A 6,000-nucleotide genomic window follows, 5' to 3' on the forward strand; every position below is an offset into this window, starting at 1 on the left:
AAAAAGCATCCTTATGAACCTGGAACCTGTTTTTGCTGCTGCTTGATTCCCTTTCAACCAGTCTCACAGCTCAGCTTGTCTCTCTGATAACTTCTTCTCAGCTTGAAACCTAAACATGGCCAAAACTGAAGTTCTGAAGTTTCATCAGCCCCAATCTGCCTCATTTGAAGCTGACAGCATCAGTTTCTTCCTTGTCATTCAAGCTCAGTGAAAATATATTTGACTCTGCTTCTATCCTGGCAGTTTGGAGAACACCCAAATCCTGGCACTTCACCTTCTCTTCAAATGTGTTCTGTGAACACTGTGAAAATGCAATTAGATATTCAGGAGCACATGAAATAGCTGTTTTAACTTCCAAAGAATCATCAAGCTGGGACTTAATTTTTATTATGTCTAAATTCCTAACACAGGGATGAGGAACTTGTGGCCCACCAGATGTTGTTGGACTCCAATCAGCTCCAACTAGAGTAGACGACAGTGGGGACGATGGGAGTTGGACTCCAACAACATCTGGAAGGCCACATAACAGCATAAGAAGAGCCTGCTGGATGAGGCCAATGGCCCATCCAGTCCAGCATATTGTTCTCACAGTGGCCAACCAAATGCCTGTGGGACCCCCACAAGCAGGATCTGAGCACAGGAACACTTTCCCATCCGGCAGTTTCCAGCAAGTTGTATTCATAAGTATTGCTCCTTCCCATCCCACCCGAGATACACAAATTCACCAGAAATACAAGAGTGTGCTGATAAACTTCTAGTCCTTGTTTGTTTGTTTTTTTCCTGTCTGAGGATACACAAAGTGATGGAGATGATAAGGCTTAGAGGTGATATGATAGCCGCCTTCAAATATCTAAAGGGCAGTCACATAGAAGTTGGAGCAAACTTAGAATCATAGAATCATAGAGTTGGAAGAGACCACAAGGGTCATCGAGTCCAACCCCCTGCCAAGCAGGAAACACCATCAGAGCACTCCTGACATATGGTTGTCAAGCCTCTGCTTAAAGACCTCCAAAGGAGGAGACTCCACCACACTCCTTGGCAGCAAATTCCACTGTCGAACAGCTCTTACTGTCAGGAAGTTCTTCCTAATGTTTAGGTGGAATCTTCTTTCTTGTAGTTTGGATCCATTGCTCCGTGTCCGCTTCTCTGGAGCAGCAGAAAACAACCTTTCTCCCTCCTCTATGTGACATCCTTTTATATATTTGAACATGGCTATCATATCACCCCTTAACCTCCTCTTCTCCAGGCTAAACATGCCCAGCTCCCTTAGCCGTTCCTCATAAGGCATCATTTCCAAGCCTTTGACCATTTTGGTTGCCCTCCTCTGGACACGTTCCAGTTTGTCAGTGTCCTTCTTGAACTTGTTTTCTGCTGCTCCCGAAGGTTGGACCTGAAGCAACAGATTAAAAAATCACAACAAAGGAAATTCCAACTGAACATCAGGAAGAACTTTCTGATGGTAAGACATGTTCAACAGTGGAACAGGCAACATCAGAAGGTGGTGGACTCTCCTTCACTGGAGATTTTAAACAGAGGCTGAATCTGTCAGGGATTCTTGAGCTGTGATTCCTGCATTGTGTTTGGACCACATGACTCTAGGGCCCCGCCAATTCTATATTTCATTCCTGGCTGCAGATACTTCTAGGCTAGGTTTGGGTTTCCCCCCAGGAATAATAGCTAATTTGGTCTCATGGCTGCCTTTGACTCTAGCCAGTGAACCACCTTGTTTGGGACTATCTTCATAGCTTGGCACTTTGACAAACTTCTCCTGGACCTGCCTGGCAATGCCTGGCTCTTGATCCTGACGGTGTTTGGGCCAGATCTGCTTTTGGTTACCTGTGGCCCAGCACATTGATGCCAGGAGGGTGCATATTGCTGTATCACATGCACTGCATGCAGACGCTCCCAGACTCATTCCCAAGTATCCACTCTGCTGGTCTGGTTTAAAAAATCTCAGCAGGTATATAGCATTTTGCATTTGCTTGGCCCTGCTCTGATTTTTGTCAGAGTGAACTCACTTCTTATTTTTCTCCAGAGATCAGTCCACAGAATAAATAATAATAATAATAATAATTTTTATTTATATCCCACCCTCCCCAGCCGAAGCTGGGCTCAGGGCGGCTAACAACAATAAAATAAAATAATACAACATTCTAAAATCATGTCATTATAAAATTAATTCAAATCAAATTGATGGCAACCATTGGGCTAGAGTTCTGTGAAGATGGCCAAAGGAGGGAGTCAGGCTGTGCCCTGGCCAAAGGCTGGGTGGAGCAGGTCTTACAGGCCCTGCGGAAAGATGTCAAGTCCTGAAGGTCCTTGAACAGTGGGAGAAGAAGGCCTGCACTTGTCATGTTTACAAAACCTCTATGGGTTATGCTGATATTTCATAACTCCTTCACACCTTTCTGGTACTCCTGGTATTGACTTATTTGTTCACTCTCTCTGTTTATTTTGCAGGTAGCCTCAATCTCAGGCAATTAAGTGAACTGGTGCCCAGAATCAGTAATGGACTGGCTGAAGGTCAATAAACCAATGCTCAGTCCTGACACAATGGAGTTTTGATGGTGGGTAGTTCTTTTCCTCAAGAAGGGACTGTTTCCCATTTTAGATGTTGAACTTCCCCTAAAATTTAGGTGTGGCTAAAGCCTGAGGGCTGCAAATGGCCTCCCATTTTTAAACAAGTCTTTTAAGAGATCAGCTTAGATTATATTTTTACCAGTTTTCTTCTTGCTCCTCTTCTCTAATGTCCTTTCTAGTTGTTGTTCTGTGGGTAGTGATGGTGGTGTCTAAAATTGTCTGCAGTTCTCCCCAAGGCATCCTGTAAAACTCTCCCCTGCCACATCCTGCAAAGTGCCACTTTGGCTTCCTAGCTTAATGGATCAGGTTTGCAGTCTTGGGGTTTTCATAGATCTTTGTCATCAGCTGAGGCTGCTGTGATGGCTTCAGCAATCCCAGGGCAGAAATAGCTTCCCCACAGTTGTCCATGCTCTGATAACCTCCAAATTTCTGGTATTATTGCTTCCATGTTTCACAAGCATACAGTAAGGTTGGTAGTACAATAGCTTTGTAAACAAGCATTTTGGTTTTCCTGCAAATGTCCTGGTCCTCAATCACTCTGCACTTCAGTCGGGAGAAAGCTGCACTCGCAGAGCTTAGGCGATGCTGGATTTCAGCATCAATGTTGGCCTTTGTGAAAAGATAACTGCCCAGGCAGGAGAAGTGATCGACACTTTCCAATGTTACACCATTGAGTTGGATTTGTGGTGCTACAGAGGGGTTGTTTTGTGCTTGTTTGGTTTTAGGAAGTTGAGCAATAGGTCAAGCTTTTCGTAAGATATTTAGGATGGTTTGAAGGTCATCCTCTGAGTGTGCACACACTACGTTGCCATCAGCATATTGAAGCTCTATGACAGAAGTTATGGTAATCTTATTCTCTGCTTTCAGCCTACTCAAGTTAAAGAGCTTTCCATCTGTTTGATATATGATTTCTACCCTGGTGGGGAGTTTCCCCAATTTCTCCTGAACCTATCCAGAAACATACAGCTCAGTTTGTCTCCAGGGCAACTCCTGTGCATCCACATCTACAAGCATTCTGAAGTCAATCTTTTATGAATTAACTTCATTCCCCCCACCTATCAAGCTACCGGCCTGGAACATGTGTGCCCCCATAAGCAGCAGCAGAAATCATAGCTGGACAACCCACTGGTATTGAACTGCTAAGAATGAAAGATGCTAAAAAGCTCCATAGGATAAACGAGAAACACTTCCAGTTTTAAATCCAAGAATTCTACTTTTTGAAACACTTAAAATAAGGAGCATTACAGTTCACCTCTGGTGACTCTTGCGAATGAGTTCAAGCATTTTTGTCACCAGAATAATTTAAGAGACTTTAGATAACCAACTTGTTAGTTATAAATTATAGGGCAAATATGATGTGTGGGCATGATTTATTGATAGATCATGTGCTATACATAGTACCTTTGACTATATTATTAAAACTGGCTCTAAAATATTAATGAAGGGAGAAATAAGGATACAGGGAACTGACAGCTTTGATAGGAAGTCTTCGGGTTGAGAGGCTCTTTAAATCTGGGTATGATATAGTGCCCGTCTGTCAGAAAACATTCCAGTGCTATCACCCTTCTGGTGCTGATGCAGTAAAGCAAGTTTCCTTCAAAGTTACACAAGCCAAGTGTAAATATTTGTACAGTGCAATATTTCACACTGAAAAGGCTGCATAGTTGCAATGAAGGCTAGAGCGCAGGAGTAGGGAACCTGTGACTCTCCAGAAGTTGCTGGACTCGTTATCATCAGACCTAGCCAGCATAGCCAATAGCGAGAGATGATGAGAGCTGTAGCTCAATGATGTTGCAGGGCCACAGGTTCCTCACTTCTGCTAGAGAGGAATCAGAGCAATCAACAACTGTATCCTTCTGTTGCAGTCTTTAAATGTTTTGCTCTGTCCCACTTACAAACACATGAAGCTGTCTTATACTGGTGTCTGCTCATTGGTAATACTACCACTAGTTTTGTCTACTCTGTCTGCCGAAAGACCTCTCATTGCCTGTGTACTGTTTTGTTTTGTTTGCATGTTTCCAGTAAATATCTGCTTCCTCCTCCTGAGACTGTAGATTGCTTTTGGCTCTGTGCACACTGGGGTCTACTCTGCATCCAATGTGTTCCCACTGCTGGTTTTGGAACAGAGTACACATGACGTTAGCCATTATCTATCCTGTATCTATCCTTTTGTTTCTTATTAAATACTGCATTCTGGTGCATCTTCTCCCTGCCCCCCATTCCAGCTTACTGGAAACCAGTTTCAGTCTGAATTGAGAATAAAAGGGTTGCAAAACAGTATGCCTCTGAAGACTGGTTGCTGGGGATCACAAACGGGAGAGAGTTGCTGTGCTCGTGTCTCGCTTTGGACTTTCCACAATGGGCATCTGGTTGGCCACTGTGAGATAGGGATGATGGACTGGATAGGCCTTTGATCTGATCTAGCAGGGCTCTTTTTACACTACTGTATTATGTGTTAAGGACTAACTGAAACCATTATAAGCAGCTTTGTCTTGAAAGAGCTTGGAAACACAATAGACAAGAGTGGAGGGAGGTTTAAGAATGCTTGGGTGTGCACTAAATAACGCACAACATAAAAATTTGCAACCAATTCTAACATAATGGCTTTCCTGCCCTGAAGAATATTTATGGACTGTGTTATTGTGGTTCTGGTCCTGTCTATGAGGAAACACCCAAAATGGTGCATCAGGTGATTGGTTTTATGCCACGGGGTTATTACAGGGCACTATTTTATCCCTAATGCTATTTGATATCGGTTTCTCAAAAACAAGTCCTGCTAGACAAATCTCATTTCTTTTTTTCTGGATAGAGTTACCAGTTTGGTGGATTAGGGGAATGCTGTGGATGTAGTGTATCTTGATTTCAGTAAGATTTGTGACATATTCCCCCATGATATTCTTGTGGAGAAGCTGATAAAATGTGGGCTAGACAAGTCACTGTGTGGTAGATTTGTAGCTGATTGACTGAACCACCCCAAAGAGTGCTCACTAATTGTTTATCACCATCCTGGAGAAAAGTGACAGGTGCAGTGCCACAGGGTTCGCTCCTGGGCCCATTGTTGTCCAATGTCTTTTTAAATTACTCAGATGAAGGAATTGAGGGGATGCTCATCAAATTTGCAGATGACATCAAACTGGGAGGAGTAGAATGCCACAGAAGAAAGAATCGGGATTCACACATTGGAGAACTAGGCCAAACTAACAAAATGAATTTGAATGGGGACAAATGTAAAGTTCTGTATATAGGCAAGAATAACCAGCTGCACAAATATAAGATGGGGGGGGAGCAACTGGCTTACTAGTAGTACATGTGAAGAGGATCTAGGGGTCTTAGTAGACAACCAGCTTATCATGAGTCAACGGTATGATGTAGAAGCAAAAAAAGAGCTAATGCTGTCAACATAAGTCTAGTGTCCATCCA

This window comes from Podarcis tiliguerta, assembly GCF_965153285.1.
Source record: "Podarcis tiliguerta genome assembly, chromosome: 1".
Classification (NCBI taxonomy): Eukaryota; Metazoa; Chordata; class Lepidosauria; order Squamata; family Lacertidae; genus Podarcis; species Podarcis tiliguerta.